Below are 23,916 nucleotides of genomic sequence, written 5' to 3' on the forward strand. Positions count from 1 at the left end.
AATTAAAAAAAAAAAAAAAAAAAAAAAAAAACTGTAGAGACAAGGTCTCTCTCTGTTGCTCAGGCTGGTGTATGTTTATTTTTAAGCTAGGAATGTTCATGGTAGGTTAGAGAAAAGGTAGCATAAACTGGCATTTTGTAGTGCCAATTTGGTAATGACACAAATAGCCCTTTAGAAAATAAAATAGTAACAAATGTTTATTGCATACTTACTGTTTGTTAAGTACCTATTGAGCACTTTACATGAATTGAGTCAATGTAATTTAATTCATACAATAATACTAAGTGGTTACATTTTTACTGTGTCTTATGTATTGTTAGTAATTTCACTTTATAGGTCAGGAAACTCAGGCATGAAGAAGTCTATTAATTAGGGTTCAGTCCTGGAAAAAGGAAACCACTTCAGATTTCTCAAACATAATGCCATTTAGTACAGAGAATTAGATGCTCATAAGTTCTGTAAGGGCTAGAGGAGTACTGTCACATTGGTTTTCTTTTCTTCTTCTTTTTTTTTTGAGATGGAGTTTTGCACTTGTCGCCCAGGCTGGAGTGCAATCGCGCAATCTCGGCTCACTGCAACCTCTGCCTCCCAAGTACAAGTGATTCTCCTGCCTCAGCCTCCTGAGTAGCTGGGATTACAGGTGTCCCCCACCATGCCCAGCTAACTTTTGTATTTTTAGTAGAGATGGGGCTTCATTATATTAGTCAGACTGCTTTCAAACTCCTGACCTCAGGTAATTCATCTACCTCCCAAAGTGCTGGAATTACAGGTGTGACCCACCGTGCCTGGCCTCACATTTTTGTGTTGCTGCCTCTATGGTCCAGGCTGCCCCAAAGGGCAGAAAAGTTCAGAAAACTACTGTTATCACAGCTGCCTTAAATGACTGAGACAGGGACTGGTGGGAAAGAGAGCCAAAACCTAGGGAAAAAACCCACAATAACCTGTTGGGAGCCTTCCTGTGTGAAACCTTGCAGAGCGAGTTTCACAATACGGGAAGGTTAGGACCCAGACACACTGTCTCCTGGAAGGAGGAACTCGAGATCAGATATCCAGGAGAAAAGGAGAACCGGCTTAAAGATAAACTAGAGAAAGAATGCATTCACAAGGAACAATGCTTTAGATGAGCACCCTAAATAATCATTAACCTTTTACGAGCACGTATGGCATTTGTTAATCTTTCACCTTGCATAGTTGTGAGCACATGAGGAAAAGAAGTCTGAAAAATGTATATATACAGAGCTTCTGAAAATAAAGTGGTTGTTGGAGCACTGACTCCTCAACCCTCCTGACCCCATTTGTCTGTCTTCTCTTCTCACTCACTCCCCACTCAGGTTGGAATCCTCTTGCTGGTCGAGAGTTCCCAGGAGTCTGCCACTTTCCAAATTTCAGGAAGTGCGTTCCATTGGCCAAAACACAGGTGAATGCAGAACACAGGAGGCAAGGGCACCTGGGAAATATAGTTCCTTGCCTTAGGGGATGCGGAGAAGGGTGTGGAATGAATGCTTGCTTTTGTTTTCTATTGTTGCCATAAAAAGTTACCACAAACATAATGGTTTAAAACACTACCTACTTATCTCACAGTTCTACAAGTCAAAAGTACAGTGGACTCAGCTGGGAACTCTGCTTAGGATCTCAATAGGCTGTCAGCCAGCTAAAGCTGTGCAGAATAATCTGCTTCTAGGTTTATTCAGGTTGTTGGCAGAACTACTTTCATTCTCAAGGTTTACCTGTGGTCCCTCTCATCCTTCAAGCCAGGAACCATGGGTTGAGTTCTGTCTGTGCTTTGAAAATCTATGAATTGTCTTTCTGCTGCATATATGACTTGTCTTTTGCCTTTAGGGGTTCACATGATTACATTGTAATTACCAGGAAAATCCAGGCTAAGTACTCCATCTTAAGTCCGCTGATTATAACCTTACTCATATTTGCAAAGCCCTTTTGCCACGTAAGTTAACTTACAACCATAAGAGGCACACTAGGAGACAAAGATCGTGGGAGTACAAATTCTGCCCACCACAATCCTCATTGGAAGAAAACTAACAAACAAGAAAGCATTCTGACACAAAAATCTAAAGAATTTGCTCAAGATCATTGATATTCTCAGCTGTATTAATTTTAATAATAATAGTTACTGACCAGGCACAGTGGCTCACGCCTGTATTCCCAACACTTTGGGAGGCTGAGGTGGGTGAATCACGAGGTCAGGAGTTTGAGACCAGCCTGACCAACATGGTGAAACCCCATGTCTACTAAAAACACAACAATTAGCTGGGTGTGGTGGTACATGCCTGTAATCCCAGCTATTCAGAAGGCTGAGGCAGGAGAATGGCTTGAACCCAGGAGTCAGAGGTTGTGGTAAGCCAAGATCGTACCACTGCACTCCAACCTGGGTAACACAGTGAGACTCTGTCTCCAAAATAATAATAATAATAGTTACTATACATCAAGTGTCTACTATAAATCAGGAAACGTACAAGAAACTGTATCTGTTATTATTTTAAGCATTATTTATTTATTTATTTATTTTTATTGCATTTTAGGTTTTGGGGTACATGTGAAAAACATGCAAGGTTGTTGCATAGGTGCATACGTGGCAGTGTGATTTGCTGCCTTCCTCCTCTTCACCTATATCTGGCATTTCTCCCCATGCTATCCCTCCCCGACTCCCCACCCCCCCGGCTGTCCCCGCCATTCCCCCCAACAGACCCCAGTGTATAGTGCTCCCCTCCCTGTGTCCATGTGTTCTCATTGTTCAACACCCTCCTATGAGTGAGAACATGTGGTGTTTGATTTTGTGTTCTTGTGTCAGTTTGCTGAGAATGATGGTTTCCAGGTTCATCCATGTCCCTACAAAGGACGCAAACTCATCGTTTTTGATGGCTGAATAATATTCCATGGTGTATATGTGCCACATTTTTCCTGTCCAGTCTATCATCGATGGGCATTTGGGTTGGTTCCAGGTCTTTGCTATTGTAAACTGTGCTGCAATGAACATTCGTGTGCATGTGTCCTTATAGTAGAACGATTTATAATCCTTTGGATATATGCCCAGTAATGGGATTGCTGGGTCAAATGGAATTTCTATTTCTAGGTCCTTGAGGAATCGCCACACTGTCTTCCACAATGGTTGAACTAGTTTACACTCCCACCAACAGTGTAAAAGTGTTCCTATTTCTCCACATTCTCTCCAGCATCTGTTGTCTCCATATTTTTTAATGATCGCCATTCTAACTGGCGTGAGATGGTATCTCAATGTAGTTTTGATTTGCATTTCTCTAATGACCAGTGATGATGAGCATTTTTTCATATGCTTGTTGGCCTCATGTATGTCTTCTTTTGTAAAGTATCTGTTCATATCCTTCACCCATTTTTGAATGGGCTTGTTTGTTTTTTTCTTGTAAATCTGTTTTAGCTCGTTGTAAATTCTGGATATCAGCCCTTTGTCAGACGGGTAGGCTGCAAAAATTTTTTCCCATTCTGTTGGTTGCCGATTCACTCTATTGACTGTTTCTTTTGCTGTGCAGAAGCTGTGGAGTTTGATTAGGTCCCATTTGTCTATTTTGGCTTTTGTTGCCAATGCTTTTGGTGTTTTGGTCATGAAGTCCTTGCCTACGCCTATGTCCTGAATGGTTTTCCCTAGGTTTCCTTCTAGTGTTTTTATGGTGTTAGGTCTTATGTTTAAGTCTTTAATCCATCTGGAGTCAATTTTAGTGTAAGGTATCAGGAAGGGGTCGAGTTTCTGCTTTCTGCATATGGCTAGACAGTTTTCCCAACACCACTTATTGAACAGGGAATCCTTTCCCCATTGCTTGTTTTTGTCAGGTTTGTCAAAGATCGGGTGGTTGTAGACATGTTGTGTCGCCTCCGAAGCCTCTGTTCTGTTCCATTGGTCTACAGCTCTGTTTTGGTACCAGTACCATGCTGTTTTGATTACTGTAGCCTTGTAGTAGAGTTTGATGTCCGGTAGTGTGATGCCTCCCACTTTGTTCTTTTTGCTTAGAATTGACTTGGCTATGCGGGCTCTCTTTTGGTTCCATATGAAGTTTAAGGTGGTTTTTTCCAGTTCTGTGAAGAAGGTCATTGGTAGCTTGATGGGGATAGCGTTGAATCTGTAAATTACTTTGGGCAGTATGGCCATTTTCACGATATTAATTCTTCCTAACCATGAACATGGAATGTTTCTCCATCTGTTTGTGTCCTCTCTTATTTCGTTGAGCAGTGGTTTGTAGTTCTTGAAGAGGTCCTTTACGTTCCTTGTTAGTTGTATTCCTAGGTATTTTATTCTCTTTGTAGCAATTGTGAATGGCAGTTCGTTCTTGATTTGGCTCTCTTTAAGTCTGTTATTGGTGTATAGGAATGCTTGTGATTTTTGCACATTGATTTTGTATCCTGAGACTTTGCTGAAGTTGCTTATCAGTTTCAGGAGATTTTGGGCTGAGATGATGGGGTCTTCTAGATATACAATCATGTCGTCTGCAAATAGAGACAATTTGACTTCCTCCTTTCTTATTCGAATACCCTTTATTTCTTTTTCTTGCCTGATTGCTCTGGCTAGAACTTCCAGTACTCTATTGAATAGGAGTGGTGAGAGAGGGCATCCTTGTCTAGTGCCTGATTTCAAAGGGAATGCTTCCAGTTTTTGCCCATTCAGTATGATATTGGCTGTCGGTTTGTCATAAATAGCTTTTATTATTTTGAGATATGTCCCGTCTATATCTAGTTTATTGAGAGTTTTTAGCATAAAGGGCTGCTGAATTTTGTCGAAGGCCTTCTCTGCATCAATTGAGATAATCATGTGGTTTTTGTCTTTGGTTCTGTTTATGTGGTGAATTACATTTATAGACTTGCATATATTGAGCCAGCCTTGCATCCCTGGGATGAATCCTACTTGATCATGGTGGATAAGCTTTTTGATGTGCTGTTGCAATTGGCTTGCCAGTATTTTATTGAAGATTTTTGCATCTACGTTCATCATGGATATTGGCCTGTAGTTTTCTTTTCTTGTTGAGTCTCTGCCAGGTTTTGGTATTAGGATGATGTTGGTCTCATAAAATGATTTGGGTAGGATTCCCTCTTTTTGGATTATTTGGAATAGTTTCAGTAGGAATAGTACCAGTTCCTCTTTGTATGTCTGGTAGAATTCGGCTGTGAACCCATCTGGACCTGGGCTTTTTTTGGGTGGTAGGCTCTTAATTGCTGCCTCGACTTCAGACCTTGTTATTGGTCTATTCAGGGTTTCGACTTCTTCCTGGTTTAGGCTTGGGAGGAGGCAACTGTCCAGGAATTTATCCATTTCTTTCAGGTTTTCTAGTTTATGTGCATAGAGTTGTTTGTAATAATCTCTGATGATGGTTTGAATTTCTGTGGAATCTGTGGTGATATCCCCTTTATCATTTTTTATTGCATCTATTTGGTTATTCTCTCTTTTCTTTTTTATTAGTCTGGATTTTTTGTTGATCTTTTCAAAAAACCAGCTCCTGGATTTATTGATTTTTTTGTAGGGTTTTTCGTGTCTCTATCTCCTTCAATTCTGCTTTGATCTTAGTTATTTCTTGTCTTCTGCTAGGTTTTGAGTTTTTTTGATCTTGCTCCTCTAGCTCTTTCAATTTTGACGATAGGGTGTCAATTTTAGATCTCTCCTTTCTTCTCATGTGTGCACTTATTGCTATATATTTTCCTCTAGAGACTGCTTTAAATGTGTCCCAGAGATTCTGGTATGTGGTGTCTTTGTTCTCGTTGGTTTCTCATTATTTATTTTAAAAAGTCAAACAGCAAACTGAGAGACTTCATAGTACTTCATGTAGCACATTATGTGAATTGATTTAAATAACATGGGTAGGTTCTCACTGAAGTGCCTGAGACAATTTAGAACTCAATACATCATTTATTGTTGCTGTTGTGGTTATACATTTTATTTTATTTTATTTATTTTTGAGAGGGAATTTCACTCTTGCTGCCCAGGCTGGAGGGCAATGACATGATCCAGCTCATGGCAACCTCTGCTTCCCGGGATCGCCATTTTAGAGATAACATCACTGTGATTCTGAAAGGTGACCTGACTTGTCCAAGACCGTGTGGCTGATAAGTGACTCAGCAAGGCTTTGAATATAGGTTCAACTTCAAATGTAGAAATAGATGTTAAGTATTTACCTCCATTGTGGAGTGGAGAAAAAAAGAAAGAAAAGAAGTGGAAGATATTTATGTAATGAACTTTATTTATTTTTTATTTTTTTGAGACAGAGTCTTGCTCTGTCACCCAGGCTGGAGTGCAGTGGCTCCATCTCAGCTCACTGCAACCTCTATCTCACGGGTTCAAGCAATTCTCCTGCTTCAGCCTCCCAAGTAGCTGGGATTACAGGTGTGCACCACCACGTCTGACTAATATTTGTATTTTTAGTAAAGGTGGGATTTGGCCATGTTGTCCAGACTAGTCTCAAACTCCTGACCTCAGGTGATCCACCAGCCTCAGTGTCCCAAAGTGCTGGGATTACAGGCATGAGCCGCTGTGTCTGGCCAGCAATAAACTTTATTAATATAATGTGCAGTAAATATCAATTATTACAAATTTTTTTATAGAGATAGTCTCACTATGTTGCCCAGACTGGTCTCCAACTCCTGGGCTCAAGCTTTGTGTCCATCTCAGCCTCCCAAAATGCTAAGATTACAGGTGTGCACCTGTTCTATTATATTACTATTGTTAAAATGAAATACAAGATATCCTAGTACCTTAAACAGACATAACAAAATGCCAGGATTACAGGCGTGTGCCTGGCCTATTATATTACTATTGTTAAAATGACATACAAGATATCCTAGTACCTTAAATAGACATAGTATTCCTAAAGGCTAGTCACTGTTGATTGAATTAATTCCAAATTCCTTATCTGACTGCAACTTACTACCTCCCACTCCCTTCCACACCATCTCTCTTAGCAACCCTATAATTATCTTCAAAATCATGTTCCAGAACAATAAAAATGTGCAGATTAGGATTGTTTTACATTTTTGCTAATGTCCTTAACATCTGACTTAATACAGTAAGTCAGTCTCTCTCTCTCTCTCTCTCTCTCTCACAGTACCTTACCCTATCACCCAGACTTGAGTGCGGTGGTACCATCACAGCTCACTGCACTCCCTAATTCCTGAGCTTAAGTGATCCTCCCATCCTCTCAGCCTCTCGTGTTGCTAGGACAGGCACACATTACCTCATGCAGCTAACGTTTTATTTTTATTTTTGTAGAGAAGTGGGGGTCTCACTTGGTTGCCCATGTTGGTAGTTACATTCTCATATCTGCTTCTGTATTCAATCTGTAGCAATATCACATGTCAGTTTTCCAGAGGCTTCTAGAAAATTCCACTGAACTCTCGTTACTCAGAATTTAAAAAGCATTCATTTTTCTTGTAGCTGTAAGTGACAAGGCAGGCAGCTCTACCCTCGTGACAAATGTGGTGACTCACGCCTGTAATCCCAGCACTTTGGGAGGCCAAGGCAGGTGGATCACCTGAGGTCGAGAGTTCAAGACCAGCCTGACCAACATGGAGAAACCCTGTCTTTACTAAAAATACAAAAAAAAAAAAAAAAGCTGGATGTAGTTGCACATTCCTATAATCCCAGCTACTGGGGAGACTGAGGCAGGAGAAGTTATTAAACCCAGGAGGTGGAGGTTGCAGTGAGCTGAGATCTTGCCATTGCACTCCAGCCTGGGCAACAAGAGTGAAACTCTGTCTCAAAATAAAATAAAGAGGGTGTTATCGACATAATCGGCAGTTATATTTCCTACACTTTCCACACAACAGGCACTCAAGGACCACCTGTTGAGTGAGTTCATGGCATCCAAGTGGGCGGACACCAGAGGCATGGGGCCTCATGAAATCTGAAGACGCTGAGGCTGGCAGGTTCCTGGAACAATTTAGTGAACTCAAGACTATGCTGTGTCTGGGCCTGGTGGATGATGCCTGTAATCCCAGCACTTCGGTAGTCCAAGTCGGGTGAATCACCTGAGGTCAGGAGTTCAAGACCAGACTGGCCAACAGAGAAACCTCGTGTTTACTAAGAATATTAGCTGTGTGTGATGGCGGGTACGTGTAGTCCCAGCTACTTGGAAGGCTGAGGCAGGAGAGTCGCTTGAGCCCAGGAGGGGGAGGTTGCAGTGAGCAGAGAACACAGCACTGCACTCAAGCCTGGGCAACAGGAGCAAAACTCCTTCTTAAAAAAGAAGAAGAAGTACAATGCTCCTGAGTTGGAAAATTTAAGGAGTCATCAAAAAAAGTAAATGAGATAAATATTTTCAAACACTATTAAAAATAATCAAATCGGAAACTACCAGTCGGGGTGAGGGGTTGTTTTTGTAAATAAGGTTTTATTGGTAATAAGTTTCGAAAGTCTAAATCTTAACGCTGTCACTCAAAAGAAAGCCCCGCTCAGACACCAGCATCTGCTGCATGGCGGGAAAGCCCCGGTGGCTGACGGGAAGAAGCGCTCACGGAGGCGAACCTCAGGTACCCCTCAGCCAACTTCTATTTCCTCTAGCGGTTCTTCGCTCCGCCCACTTAGCTGGCTGTGACTGATTGGCTGGACTGCCGCACATTCGCGCTGCCATTAGACCAGAGTCAGCCGGGGGTGGGCGTAGGGAGACCTACTCCGGCAGGTCCCGGCTGGATCACCATTGTTAGAGGCGGCTGCAGATGGAAGTGGTTGTGGAGTTCGCGGCGGTTGGCGCGGTGCTGCTGTAGGTACGTTGGGGCCGGGCGAGTGTCTTGCAAGAGAGGCAGTTGGCGGGGTGGCGTCCCTGGTCGCCTGAGGGCCTGCCCCGGAGGCCTCGGAGCGCCGGGCAGGCCAGGCGTTTGCGAAGAGGCTACGCTGATTGAAAAGCGCCGGCGGGGCGGTCAGACCGGGCCGGGAAGAGGCCCCTGAGAAGGGGATAGGCGCGCGTGCACCGTTTTCGGAGCAGGGCGTCGGTGAAGCGGGAGTGGTGTGCGGCGCGGGTCGTGGCGGGACTGGGGGTGGGGGGCGGGACTCCACTGTGGAGGAAATTGGTCTCGGTGATTTTTGTCCTGAGGAATAAGTAAAAGCTTGCTCTTGTCCAGAATGCTTTTAGAAGTTAACGGATGCAAATCTCCATCTCCAACTTTAGTGTCCTATTGCCAAATGTTCTTGAGTCTTTTTAATCATCTAATGAAGCCAGGTGCCAGCCTGCAACTGGATCCCGCTGGGCAGCCTTGAAATTTGTTACGAAGTAGGGACCGGAGCATCAGTAAAAAAAAAACAAAATTCTGAGTAAAATGCTGAAATCCCATACCTCTGTTGAGCTTGCCGGTGTAGGGATGCTAGAATTTAATGATGAGGACTTCCTTAAGTAGAAGTTCGTTTTTATCTTTTTAAGAGAATTCCATATTATCCTTGCTCCCTAACCAACTTCCTCCAAGTTTGGCCAGCAAGTTTAAGAGAGGAAGCAATAATTATTTTTGCTTTGTTTCTGTTAAAACCCTGCCGCACTTAAGGAAACGGACTTCTCCCTTTCCATGTTCCTGTGTTGAAAATGAAGTTTCTAACCACGTGTTGCTTGCTTTATGACATAATGGCTTTTTCTGCTATGAAAACTTGTGTATGGTTTAATATGTATAGAAGAAGACAGTTGTACCGAATAGTCCGCATTAGAAAAATGATGTCATATTCACTTAGATTATTCTAGACTGCGACTTAATACTGTTTTATTATGATTTTGTCATATTTACTTATAGCCAGTAAATGACCTGCGACATAACTATTTGCAAAACAGATAGGGAAGACCAAGATAGAGATAAGTTATATCACAGGCAAGCAATTGAAAATGCGAAAATGAAGCATCTGAATGAAGGACTAATAACACTGAATTCAGCTTTTGTGAAGTATGCCTTTCTTCTTAGCTTGTTTATTCTGCAGTACGTTTGTAGAAGTGTTGACTCCGACCTTAATCAAATTTACTTCACTCTCAGTCTTATCTGCAGATATGTACATACAGACCACATCCTAAGATTGACTTCTGCTTCGACAGAAATACATGAGCCAGTGCCTTATTGGAAATGATTTGCATGTTTTAAGAACTGGTATACATAGGTACATCTTGAATGTTCTGCTTTCCTTGCCTTACGCCTGTACTTCACCTCAGCCTTCAGTTCCATTGTGTTTCCTTGCTACTTAATATCTTGAAATCTGGTATGAAACTGTTGCATGATCCCTACATCTTTGCTTGTGCATATATCATAGTTCTCTTATAGTGAGTGTGCACAGATCTATTTCATTTGATGTAATCAAAATTTAAATAATATATCGGATAGTTAAAAATAAAATAAAAGTTTAAGTGCACGAGAGTATTAGTTGTCATTGTTGAGTGAGATAATACAAAATACCAAGAATCGTATTCTCTCATTCTATGTCATAGTCTATTTATTTCCCCTCTACCCACCACAGACACTACGGTGACTTATCTCTCTCATTTATTTTATTTTATTTATTTATTTATTTTGAGGCAGAGTTTTGCTCTTTCACTCAGGCTGGAGTGAAGTGGCCTGATCTCAGCTCACTACAACCTCCACCGTCTGAGTTCAAGCGATTCTCCTGCCTCAGCCTCCCGAGTAGCTGGTATTATAGGTGCCTGACTAATGTTTGTATTTTTAGTAGAGACAGGGTTTCACCATGTTGGCCAGACTGGTCTTGAATTCCTGACCTCAGTTGATCCGCCCAGCTCGGCTTCCCAAAGTGCTAGGATGACAGGCAGAGCCACTGCGGCTGGGCTATCTCATATTCTTAGATAATTTAGATACTTATTCTGCATTGCTGCAGTAGACTAGAATAGCTTTTTCATTTTTACCAATCTGGGTGGGACAGATTGGAGTCCACTAGTATCTATAGAGAAATAACTGACTTTTTGGAGGAAAGGGAGATAATATATTGGATTTTTTTTGAACTCCTGATTAAGTTTTTAGGACTATAATGAAATGTTTAGAGAGGTCTTTACTAATGTTAGCCATTAATTAGAGGAACTATATGTATCTACTAACTGTGGTGGTAATTTCCATTAGTATACCTCTGAGGCCTAGTGTGTACAATATGCTGATGTGAAATTGCTTATCGGATAGCCTATCATGGCAAAAGTTGCCTAGGCCTTTTTAGTACTCTTTATTAAGGAGACTGACTTTGGGAGGCTTTTCAGTACTTGTTATTAAGGAGAGAATAACTTTGGGTGGTTTTCCAGGACTTCATTTTTTAAGTAAATATTCATTAAACACCATTTCTTAAAACTACTATAAAAAAGGCATCTCACTGAGGATATAAAAATTATTTGTAGTGGCAAATTTAGATAAGGAAGTAGTAGTTCTCTCTGGTGTGTTTTTTTCAAGAGGTGATCTTTAAACTTGAAAGAGCAGACTAGGGAAAGGTTGATATATGACAATTCTGGTCAGTTTCAAAAGTGAAGGTTAGGTTTATAAGAAGGTTCAGTTGTTAGCTCCAGTTACAGACAAAATACTGTGGGAAAAAAAGATAATGCAATCGTGGTAGTCTGTCTGGCTATATAGAGAATATTTACCCATATTTGACTGAAAATGCGATGAGCCAGAAAAGTTGTATGAGCTACAGAACTGGATCTATGAATGACAGGAAGGCAGACCAGAATACTTTTTGCCTCTTCCCCTTCTTCCCATGTGCAGAAGACTGGCTGTAGGAAATCTAGCTAATTATAAGAACTTCTTTATAACTTGTAGGGAAACTCTTGGAGCTGTGAGTGCTCCCTGTACAATGGTTACCATCCCCTACCATCCAATTAAAATGTTTCCTCCCCACTTCCAAAAAAGTACATATATGAGCTAAATCTTCATCTGCAGTTATAGGAAATGGATATGGCTAAAATTTGTAACTCAAGGAATAGTATGAAAATATTTTAAAATGCTGAGATTTTAAAAACAAGTTGTTAAAGTAATAAAGCAACTGCTTTATTTCATAATGAGCATTTTATACTATTGATAAAACCTGAAGACAGTAATGTCAGCGTTCTAGCATTCAGGTGATGCAGATGCTTCTGGTCTATGAACCACACTTGGCATTACTTAAGAGATTAACTGTCACCTGGCCCAAGTTTTGTCATTTCGTTAGCCACTATGTAACTGTTAAAGCAGCCCTGTCACTTTATAGTAACTTACCTGTTTTGTGTTTGTGATAGAGTTCCTTGAGTCTTAGACCCTCTGTTCAAATGTTGGCTGAAGTCTCTGACTTTGAACAAGCTTAGATTAAATGGTTTTTTTTTCTTAATTTTTACTTTTGAAAAAGACTAACAGTAAAAATTTAGTAGATTTTTTTAAATTTAATGAGAATTGCTCTTTATTTAATGCTTATAATGTATGAAGATACTGTCTTGGAGAACAGCATTGGTAGAGATAAAGATGTTTTATAATGGAGAAACTCAATGAAGCCGAAAAAACCCAACTAAATTAGCATGCACCGTAGCTTCGAACTATAAAAGGAAAAAAGGCTAAGCTAACTTTTAACCACAAAGATATAGGAAATATGCTACTGCTTGGAAAGTAACATTCTGAATAATCTGCAGGTTAAATTACAATGCATCTTAGAAAATATTGGATAAATATCAAATTATATGGTAGAATTTTTCAAAACTTGCAGGCTCAGCTAAAGATGGGCTTAGAGGAAAATTTACAGTTTTAAATGAGAAATTAGAAAAAAAGGTAATAGGCTGGGTGCGCTGGCTCATGCCTGTAATCCCACCACTTTGGGATGCTGAGGTAGAGGATAACTTGAGATCAGGAGTTTGAGACCCGCCCAGGTAACATGACAGGACCCTGTCTCTACAAAAAAAAAGTGTTTCATAAAATTAGCCAGGCTTGGAGGCAGACACTTGTAGTCCTAGCTCCTTGGGAGGCTGAGGCAGATAAGATAACTTGAGCCTAGGATTTTGAGGTTACAGTGAGCTATGTTCATGCCACTGCACTCCAGCTCAGTGACAGAGTGAGACTCTAAAAATAGAAAAGGAGAAAGAGAGACTGAAAAATATCCGAGTTTTTTCCTGAAGCTGGAACAAGAACAGCAAAGCAAATGCAAAGCAAGTGGAAAGAGGAGGGTAGGGCATGGTAGCTCACATTTGTGATCCCAGTGGTTTGGGAGGCCAAGACAGGAGGATTTCTTGAGCCCATGGATTTGAATCCAGCCTGGGCAACATAGTGAGACCCCATCACTATGAAAAAAAATTAGCTGGGTGCTGTAGCATGGACTGGTAGTCCTAGCTACTCTGGAGAATGAGATGGGATAATTACTCAGCCCAAGAGTTGGAGGTTACAGTGAGCTATGATCACGCCCTTTGCATTCTAGCCTGGGCCACAGAGAGAGACCCTGTCTCAAAAAAAAGAAAAGAAAAGAAAATGGGCTGGGTCTGGTGGCTCAGGCATTTTGGGAGGCCAAGGAAGGTGGATAGTTGGAACGCAGAAGTTCAAGACTAGCTTGGGCAATATAGTGAGACCTCATCTCTTTAAAAGGAAAAAAAAAGAATATGGCAGGAAATTATGAAATGGAACACTGTATAATAGCAAGTTAGCAAACTTAAAATACTTTGACGGTCTTTTTTTATCATTTTTGTTTACTTTGACAATCTTGATACATGTTTAATAAAAATGATCAAGAAAAAGAAACACATCACTAATATCAAGAATGAGGCTGGGTGCAGTGGCTCACGCCTGTAATCCCAGCACTTTGGGAGGCCAAGGCAGGAGGATCACCTAAGCTCAGGGGTTCAAGACTAGCCTGGCCAATGTGGTGAAACCTCATCTCTACTAATATATACAAAAATTAGCCAGGCATGGTGGCACATGCCTGTAGTCCCAGCTACTGGAGAGGCTGAGGCGGGAGAATCGCTTGAATCCTGGAGGCAGAGGTTGCAGTGAGCTGAGATCCTACCACTGCCCTTTAGCCTGGGCAACAGAGCAAGACTCTGTCTTTAAAAAAAGAAAAAAGAGGATTTCTCATAGAGAATACTTTGAGAACTTTATGTTGATAAATTTGAAATTGTGCTGAAATGGAAAAATAGGTAAAATTGACACCAAAAAATACAAAAAGCATGCATGGTTGTTGTATGTATTTTCTGTATCTTTTTTTTTCTTTTTTGAGACAGAGTTTCGCTCTTTTGCCCAGGCTGGAGTGCAGTGGTACAATCTCACTTCGCTGCAACCTCCGCCCCCCTCCTTCCCCAGGGTTCAAGTGATTCTCCTGCCTCAGCATCCCAAGGAGCTGAGATTACAGACACCTGCTACCACACGTGGCTAATTTTTGTACTTTTTAGTAGAGATGGGGTTTTGCCATGTTGGTCAGGCTAGTCTTGAACTCCTGACCTTGGGTGATTCACCCTCGTTGGTCTCTCAAAGTGTTGGGATTACAGGCATGTGCCACTGTGCCCAGCATTTTTTTTTTTTTTTTTTTTTTTTTAAACTGGAGATTACGCCTCACTGTTGCCTAGGATAGTTTCGAAGTCCTGGGCTGTTTGAGCCTTGGCTTCCCAGAGTGCTGGGATTACAGGTGTGAGCCGCTGCTCCCAGCTGGTTCTACATCAGTTTTAATTGAAAACCTGTCACTAAGTTAACTCCAGGCCCAGATGGCATTAGTAGTGAATTATTCTAATATTTAAGGAAAAATAACACCATTCACACACAAACTGTTCAGAGACTAGGAAGACTTTGTAGTTTGTATGAGGCCCACAAAAGTTTGATATCAAAACCTGATAAAAGTAGACCCATCTCTCATTAACATTGATATAAAAATTGTAAACATAATGTTAGCCATGTATAGGCCAGGCACAGGCCTATAAAATTGCCTAATCTCAGCATTTTGGGAGGCCAAGGCGGGAGGATTGCTTGAGTCCAAGAATTTAAGACCAGACTGGGCAACATAGTGAGACTCTGTCTTTAAAAAAAAAAAAAAATTGGCTGGGTATGATGGGCACCCCTGATGTCCCTGCTACTTGAAGGATCAAATGAGAGTCTTGTTTGAGTCCAGGAGGTCAAGGCTGTGATAAGCTGTGTTCATGCCTACTTTAGCCTGTCAACAGAGTGAGTCTCTGTCTCTAAAAGAAAATAAAAATTAAGTTTTAAAAATGACAGCATTAGACCAGGCATGATGGCTCACACCTGTAAATCCAGCACTTTGGGAAGCCAAGGAGGGTGGATCACTTGAGGTCAGGAGTTTGAGCCAGCCTGGCCAACATAGTGAAACCCATCTCTACTAAAAATACAAACATTAGCTGGGCATGGTGGTGGGCACCTGCAATCCCAGCTACTCAGAAGGGTTAGCGGGAGTAATGCTTGAACCCAGGAGACGGAGGTTGCAGTGAGCCGAGATTGTGCCAGTGCACTCCAGGCTAGATGACAGAGTGAGACCCTGTCTCAAAAAAAAAAAAAGACACCATTAGAAAAATCTCATACCTATGGCAGTAAAGGAATAGAACAAAAGGCATGAGACATAAACCAAAAAGTAAAAGACAAACAGAAATCAAACTACAGGTGGACCCTGAATTATGGTTTGATACAATTTTTAGTTTATGATGCTGTGGGAAGTAATAGGCATTCTGTAGAATATAAATAAATTATATGAGAAATTCAGTACTTCAGTATAAAATCAACTGGGTTAAATTATTTTGCTCAATTGTAGGCTAATATGAATGTTCTAAACATGTTTAAGGTAGGCTTAGGCTTAGCTATGAAACTTGGTAGGTTAGTTGTACCTGCATTAACTGCATCTGTGACCTAGGATATTTTCAATTTCTGATAGGTTTATTGGGATGTAATACTATTGCAACTCATGCAGCATCTTTATATCAATAGTAATATGAAGGCTAGGTACAGTGGCTCATGTCTGTAATCCTAGCACACCTTGGTAGGCCAAAGATCATTTGAGGCCAGGAGCTTGAGATGAGCTTCAGCACCATAGTAAGACCTTGTCTCTACAAAAAATATTTGAATTAGCTGAGTGTGATGGTGCATACCTGTAGTCCCAGCTCCTTGGTAGGCTGATATGGGAAGATCACTTGAGCCCAAGAGTTCAAGGCTGCAGTGAACTTTGATTTCAGCACTGTGCGTGATGAGAGACCTGTTTCTAAACAAAAACAAACAAGTAATGTCAGGTGTTAAAGGATTAAACAATCCAGTGGAATGGCAGAGATTGTCAGACTGAAGGAAAAAACAGCCTTGGTCTATAGGCTGTTTACAGGAGACAGACTTTGGAATCAAAGATGCAAATAGGCTGAAAGTAAAAGGATAGATGAAGATATAACATGCAAATATAGCAACCATAGTAAAGCTAGCATGCCTATACTGATTTCAGACAAAATGTACTGACGCAATATTGCTGGAGATAAAGAGGGACATTCTATGATGACAAAAGGGTCAGTGCCTCAGGAAGGCATACAAATCATAAACATATATGCACCTAATAAAAGCAGCAAAATGTATTAAGCAACTGTTGACAGAATTGAAGGAAGAAATGCATAATTCAATAATTGGAGAATTCAGTACAACACTATCATAATAGAAAACTGAGGAAATCAGCAAGACGAGACGACTTGAGCAACTCTGTAAATCAATTAGATTTGAGACGTCTTTGAACACTCTACTCAACAACAGCAGAATAGACTTTATTTTCAAGTGTATATAGAACATTCTTTAGTAGTCACACTAGGTCATGAAGCAAACCAACACATTTAAAAGGATTGAAGTTACGAAAAAGAACATTATCTGACCAGTAAATAAAATCAGAAATCAATACTAAAAAGAAACTTGAGAAATTCACAAATATCTTGAAATTAACACTCCTAAATAAGAGCCAAAGAAGAAATCATGAGGTTACTTAGAAAATACTTTGAGATGAATGAAAATGAAGACAAACATACCAAAGGTTTTGGGGGCACAATTACAGCAATTCTTAGGAAACGTATAGTGATAAATGCTATATTAAAAAAGACCTCAAATCAGTAACCTAGACCTTTTAAGAAACTGGAAATCGAAGAGCAAACTAAGCCTAAAGTCAGCAGAATATAGGAAAAAAATAGTGTGGAAATTAATAGAGAATAGACAAAAATAGAAAAGGAAACCATAAGACATTTTTTGAAATGATAACACAATTAAACATTCAACTAAACTTACCTCGATAGAAAAGAAGACTCAATTACTAAAATTAAGAATGAATGAGGGGGCATTACTGCTGACCTTCCAGTAGTTTAATATAGAATAATCCCAATTGTATGATACTCTAAGATGAAACAAATTCCTAAAAAGGCACAAAACTACCAGAACTGACTGAAGAAGAAGAAGAAAACCTGAACATATAACAAGTAAAACAATGGAATTAGGACAAAATGAAAAGCCCCAAATCAGATGATTTTACTGGTAAATTCTGCTAAACATTTAAAGGTGCATTCCTCACCAATTCTTTGAAGAAATAAAAGAGGATGGAGCATTTCTCAAATCTGTAAGGGCAATATTTGGATACCAAAAGCAGACTCCCAACACTATAAGAAAATTGCAGAATGATTTTTTTAATGCATATAGATGTGAAAATCCTCAACCAAATACTAGTAATTTGAAACTAACATAAAAGGATTATACACCATGACCAAGTGAGATTTATCTCAGGAAAGCAAAAGTTTCTCATGTAAGAATCTTTAATGTTATATGCCAGATCAAAGAGAACAAAGCTATATGATGTTTTTAAGAGAGTGAAAAGCATTGATAAAATCCGAGGCCTCTTCATGATAAAAACGTTAAACAAAGTAGGGAAAGTTGGGAACTTTCTTAACTTGATCAAAAGCATCTGTAAAAAACCCACAGCTAATATCATAGTGAAGGATTGGAGGTTTTCCTGCTAATTCAGGAACAAGATGACCCCTCTCAGCATTTGTGTTCAACATTGTACTGGAGGATCTAGTTAGGAAAATGAAGTCAAATATTTTTTCAAATAGTAAAAGCATTGAAATTGGAAAGGAAGAAGTGAAATATTATACACAGATAACCTGATTTAATATGCAGAACATTCTAAGAAATTCACAAAGATAAAAGCCAATTCAACAATGTCGAAGTATGGAAGATCAGTGCACATAAATCTGTTTTGTTTCCATATACTTGCAAAGAGGAATCCAAAACTGAAATTGAGGAAAGCATATATAACAGCATCAAAAAGAAGTACAAAACATATACTCTGAAAACTGCAAAGTGTTATTGAAATAATTTAGGTATCTAAGTAAATGGAAAGATACCCCATGTTCGTCTAACCAGAGGACTCTCATATTTTGCATATTAACCCTTTATCAGATGTATGCTTTGCAAATATTTTCTCCCATTTCATACATTGTCTCTTCATTCTGTTGATTGTTCGCTTCCTGTACAGAAGATTTTTAGTTTCATATGTAATTCCAGTTGTCTGTTTTTGCCTTCGTTCGTTATACTGTTAGGGTCATATCTTAAAAAAAAGTCATAGTACGGACCAACGTCATGGAGATTTTCCCCTATGTTTCCAGTTATGTTACAGGTTTGGGTCTTACTTTTAAGTTTGTTTTCTTTTTCCTCCTTTTTTTTTTTTTTGAGACAGAGTCTTGTTCTGTGGCCCAGGCTGGAATGCAGGGCAAGATCTCAGCTCACGGCATCCTCTGACTCCTGGTTTGAAGTGATTGTTGCGCCTCAGCCTGTTTCTTTATTGAGACAGTGTCTCACTCTGTCACACAGGATAGAGTGCTCAGTCTTGCCTCACTGCAGCCTCTGCCTCCTGGGCTCAAGTGCTACTCCTGTTTTCAGCTTGTCGCAGTAGTTGGGACAAGAGGCACATGACACCATGCCTAATTTAAAAAATTTTTTTCTTTTTAAATTTTTGTAGTGACAAGGTTTCTTTGTATTGCCCAGGGTGGTCTCAAACTCCTGGGCTCAAGGAGTCGTCCTGCTTTGATCTCCCAAAATGCTGGGATTACAGTCATGAGCCACCATACCCAGCCTACGTTTAACTTTGTAGTGATGCATTTAAAGTTCATTTTTATATGTGGTGTGAGATACTGCCTAGTTTATTCTGCATGTAGATATTCTGTTTGCCCAGCGCCATTTATTGAAGCAACTGTTCTTTCCAAGTTGTATGTTTTAGCATTTGGTTGAAAATCAATTTAATATAAATGTGTATATTTTATTTCTGGGTTCTCTATTCTGTTCCATTAGTTATGTGTCTGTTTTTAATCCCAGTACTGTACTGTTTCATTTACTGCAGCTTTGTGGTATATTTTGAAATTGTCTAGTGTGATGCCTCCAGCTTTTATTTTATTTTTATTTTTTGAGACGGAGTTTTGCTCTTGTTGCCCAGGCTGGAGTGCAATGACACGATCTTGGCTCACTGCATCCTCTGCCTCTCAGGTTCAAATGATTCTCCCGCCTCAGCCTCCTAGTAGCTGGAATTACAGGCATGCATCACCACACCCGGCTAATTTTGAATTTTTAGTAGAGACAGGGTTTCTCCATGTTGGTCAGGCTGGTCTCGAGCTCCTGACCTCAGGTGATCTACTCAACTTGGCTCCGAAAGTGCTGAGATTATAGCTGTGAGCTGCTGTGCCCAGCCTGCCCAGCTTTATTAATTTTGTTTAAGATTGCTTTGGCTATTTGGGCTTTTCTGTGGTTTCACATAAATACCCATTTTAGAATTGTATTTTCAATTTATATGAAAAGTGTCATTGGAATTTTTATAGGGATTACATCGTCTCCATAAAGTACTCTGGGTAGTATAATCATTTTAGCAATAATAATTCTTCCAAAACATATGAGGAACTCCACTAAATAAAAAGAAAACAAGTAAGCCAATTAAAAAATGAATTCAGGAGTTTGAGGTTACAGTGAGTTATGATTGTGTGGTTGTATTCCAGCCTGGACCACAGACAGACCCTGTCTCAAAAGAAAATGGGCTGGGTGTTATGGCTCATGCCTGCTATTCCAGTGCTTTGGGAGGCCAAAGCGGGTAGATCACTTAAGCTTAGGAGTTTGAGACCAGCCTGTGTAACATGGCAAAACCCCATCTCTACAGAAAATTAGTCAGTGTGGTGGTGCACACCAGTGGTCTCAGCCACTCAGGAGGCTGAGTTTAGAGGATCGCATGAGCCTGAAGGAGGTGGAAGTTGCAGTGAGCTGAGATCGTGCCACTGCACTGCAACCTGAGTGAAAAAGTGAGACCTCATCTTAAAAAAAAAAACAAGGTCCGGGGGGCGGGGGAGCAAAGGACCAGAAGAGACATTTTTCAAAAGAAGACATACAAATGGCTAAAGTGCACGACATCACTAATATTTGTGGAAGTATAAATTAAAACCACTATGAAATATCACCAAAAATAAAATATAACAAATGTCGGCAAAGATGTAGAGAAAAATGGAACTTTTGCACACAGTTCATGGAAACATGAATTAGTAAAGCTATTATCATTTTTTGGAACTTTTTTTGGAAGTTTCAAAAAAAAATTAAAATGTGATCCAGAAATCTTACTATTGTATGTATACATCTAAAGGATAGTAAATCATTATTTTTAAGAGATACTTACACTCACATGTTTATTGTAGCATTATTCCAGATACAGAATCAACCTGAATGTTTATCAAGGAATGAATGAAGAAAATGTGTTATATGTACATAATGAAACACTATTTTGCCTGTCATTTGCAAGAACATGGATAAACCTGGACATTGTGTTAACTGAAATAATCTAGACACAGACAGATACTGTATGATGTTACTCATTTTTGGAATCTAAAAGAGTTTGACTCATTGAAGGAGGGAGTAGAATGATAATTATACAGGTGAAGGGGGTTGAATAGGTATTGGTCAAAGGATACAGAATTTCAGTTAGGAAAATATGTTTAAGAGATCTGGCTGGGCACAGCAACTCACATCTGTAATCCCAGCACTTTGGGAGGCTGAGGCAGACAGGTCACTTGAGGTCAGGAGTTCAAGACCAGCCTGACCAACATAGAGAAACCCTGTCTCTACTAAAAATACAAAAATAGTTGGGCATGGTGGCACATGGCTGTAATCCCAGCTACTCAGGACGCTAAGGCAGGAGAATCACTTGAACTCAGGAAGTGGAGGTTGCGGTGAGCCCAGATCATGCCATTGCACTCCAGCCTGGGCAACAAGAGGAAATTCCATCTCAAAAAAAATAAAAACTGTGCAAAACCTGGCTATAGTCAGTAGAAGTATGCTGTATACTTGGGGAATTATACAGTGGTAATGTTGTAATTCATAAATAATAACTGCAATCTTAAATGAAGAAAGATAGTAATACTCCCTAAATTGATTACAAATTCAGCACAATCCTTTTGAAAATTGCAGCTGGCTTGGCAGAAATTGATAATTTTTCCTTTCTGCAGAAATTTAAGAGGAGTTGATTTTTTAATATGGTGAGAGTTAGGGATCTAGTTTCATTCTTAAACGTATGTCAATCCAGTTTTTGCAGCACAATTTATTTAAAAAGGTGTGTTTTTTTCACAGCATATGCTCTTGTCAACTTTGTCAAAGATCACTTGACTGTAGATACGTGGCTTTATTTCTGGGTTTTCTGTTCAGTTGATCTGTATGTCTGTTTCTATATGTTACTATGCTGTTTTGATTACCATCAGCTTTGTATTATAGTATTATTAGAAGATAATGCAATATCTTCAGCTTTATTGTTTTTACTTAGGATTGCTTTGGCTATTTGGGCTCTCTGTTGGTTCCATGTGAATTTCAAGATTGTTTTTTGTAATTCAGTGAAGAATGACATTGGTATTTCAATAGTGAATGCATTGAATTTGTAGATTGCTTTGGGCAGTATGGCCATATTAACAATATTAGCTCTCCAAATCAGTAAGCATGAGATATTTTTCCATTTGTGTCAACTAGAATTTCTTTTGTCAGTGTTTTGTAGTTTTTCTTGTATAGGAGGTCTTTGACCTCCTTGGTTAAAATTTTTCCTGAATATTTTATCTTACGTCTTGTAGCTATGGTAAATGGAATTGCCTTCTTGATTTGGCTCTCAGTTTGATTGTTAATGGTGTATAGAAATGCTACAGATTTTTTTTTTCTTTGAGTCAGAGTCTTGCTCTGTTGCCCAGGCTGGAGTGCAGTGGTGCAATCTCAGTTCACTGCAACCTCCACCTCCCAGGTTCAAGCGATTCTCCTGCCTCAGCCTCCCGAGTAGCTGGGACTACAAGCACATGTCACCATGCCCAGCTAATTTTTTGTATTTTTAGTAGAAATGGTTTTTGCCATGTTAGCTAGGATGGTGTCAAACTCCTGACCTTGTGATCCACTCGCCTTGGCCTCCCAAAGTGTTGGGATTACAGGCATGAGCTGCATGTCATCAGCAAACATACTTTGACATCCTGTTTACCTTTTCTTTCTTTCTTGCCTGATTGCTACGGCCAGGATATATAGTAGTATGTTGAACAGGAGTTGTGAAAGTGGGCATCTTTGTTTTGTTCAAGTTTTTAAAGGAGATACTTCAAATAATTCTTGATTTAGTATGATTTTGGCTATGGGATTGTTGTATATGGCCTTATGGCAGCTATTATTTATAGCTATGTTCCTTCCTTTTTTTTTTTTCTTGAGACAGAGTCTCGCTCTGTCACCAAATTGGAGTGCAGTGGCACAATCTCCACTCACTGCAACCTCTGTCTCCCAGGTTCCAGCGATTCTCATGCCTCAGCTTCTTGAGTAGCTGGAATTACAGGCACCTGCCACCATACCTGACTAAATTTTGTATTTTCAGTAGAGACAGAGTTTTGCCATGTTGTGGCCAGGTTGCCCTTGAACTCCTGACTTCAGGTGATCCACCTGCCTTAGCCTCCCAACGTGCTGGCATTACAGGCGTGAGCCACTGCCCTTGGCCTTAGCTATGTTCCTTCTATGCATAGTGTGTATTGTGGGTTTTATCATGAAGGGATACTAAATTTTATGAAATGCTTTTTGTGTATGTATTGAGATGATGATACAGTTTTTGTTTTTAGTTGTGATAAATCACATTTATTGATTTGCATGTGTAGAACCATCCTTGCATCCTTGGTATAAAACCTACTTGATCATGGTTTATGTTGTCGGAGTCACCACCTGTATGAGTCTGTCCTGTAGACCCTGATTCAGCAACAGGTGAATAAGATATACTGACACACAGATATTATGCTTTACCAGTTTGTCTGATGGTCTAGGGGACTTACAGGCACCCTGGAGAGTGCTGTAAACAGTTGCAACCGCCAGCCCTTCCTAGCCAGTAAGATTCTCATTTATTTAGTAAAGTGTGATTGACAAAGGCTTCAGTCAACACCACTAGAGGTTGAAGATACAGGTTCCGGTGCCCAAAGCAAGTAAACACCATTAGTAGGTAATATCTGTGGTTGACCTTCCGCCAGAGGGCCGTCCAGCTCAAAGATTAGTTTTAAGACTATGTGAGTAAACAAGTTAGTTAGGTAAACTCTGCCACATACCCAGCTATTTGCTTTATTTATTAACTAAATGTAAAGGGGATTTAGGTTGCCTTCAGCCAAGAACTATAGAAAAAAACCCTTAGGCCTTCCCAAAGGGTTTAAGACTATATTCGGTAACTTTCTTTAATATTTTTGCCACCACCCTGAGTGAATTGTGAATTCCCACATTTTTTTTTTTTTTTTTTTGAGATAGGTTTTGTTCTTGTTGCCCAGGCTGGAGTATAGTGTAGCAATCTCAGCTGACTGCAGCCTCCACCTCCCAGGTTCAAGTGATCTGCCTCAGCCTCCTGAGTAGCTGGAGTTACAGGCACCTGCCACCATGCCCAGTTAGTTTGTATATTTTTAGTAGAGATGGAGTTTTACCATGTTGCCCAGGCTGGTCTCAAACTCCTGACTTTGTGATCTGCCCACCTCA

General features: G+C 40.0%; 1 protein-coding gene across 4 annotated transcripts in view; it reads left to right on the top strand.

The window, feature by feature from the left end:
- Positions 1-23,916, top strand: part of ATF7IP2 (activating transcription factor 7 interacting protein 2) — a 130,166-nt gene that overhangs the window by 27,096 nt on the left and 79,154 nt on the right. Inside the window, exon 1 of one of the 4 annotated variants that reach the window (XM_012448296.3) lies at positions 9,396-10,096. The exons of the other annotated variants lie outside the window; for them this stretch is intronic. The gene's annotated coding sequence lies outside the window, so the exon portion shown is untranslated. Of the gene's footprint in view, positions 1-9,395; positions 10,097-23,916 lie in introns of those variants that run through there. 4 annotated transcript variants of the gene reach the window in all.

This window comes from Aotus nancymaae, unplaced genomic scaffold (genome assembly GCF_030222135.1).
Source record: "Aotus nancymaae isolate 86718 unplaced genomic scaffold, 86718_ANA_hifiasm-v0.15.2.pri h1tg000049l, whole genome shotgun sequence".
NCBI lineage: Eukaryota > Metazoa > Chordata > Mammalia > Primates > Aotidae > Aotus > Aotus nancymaae.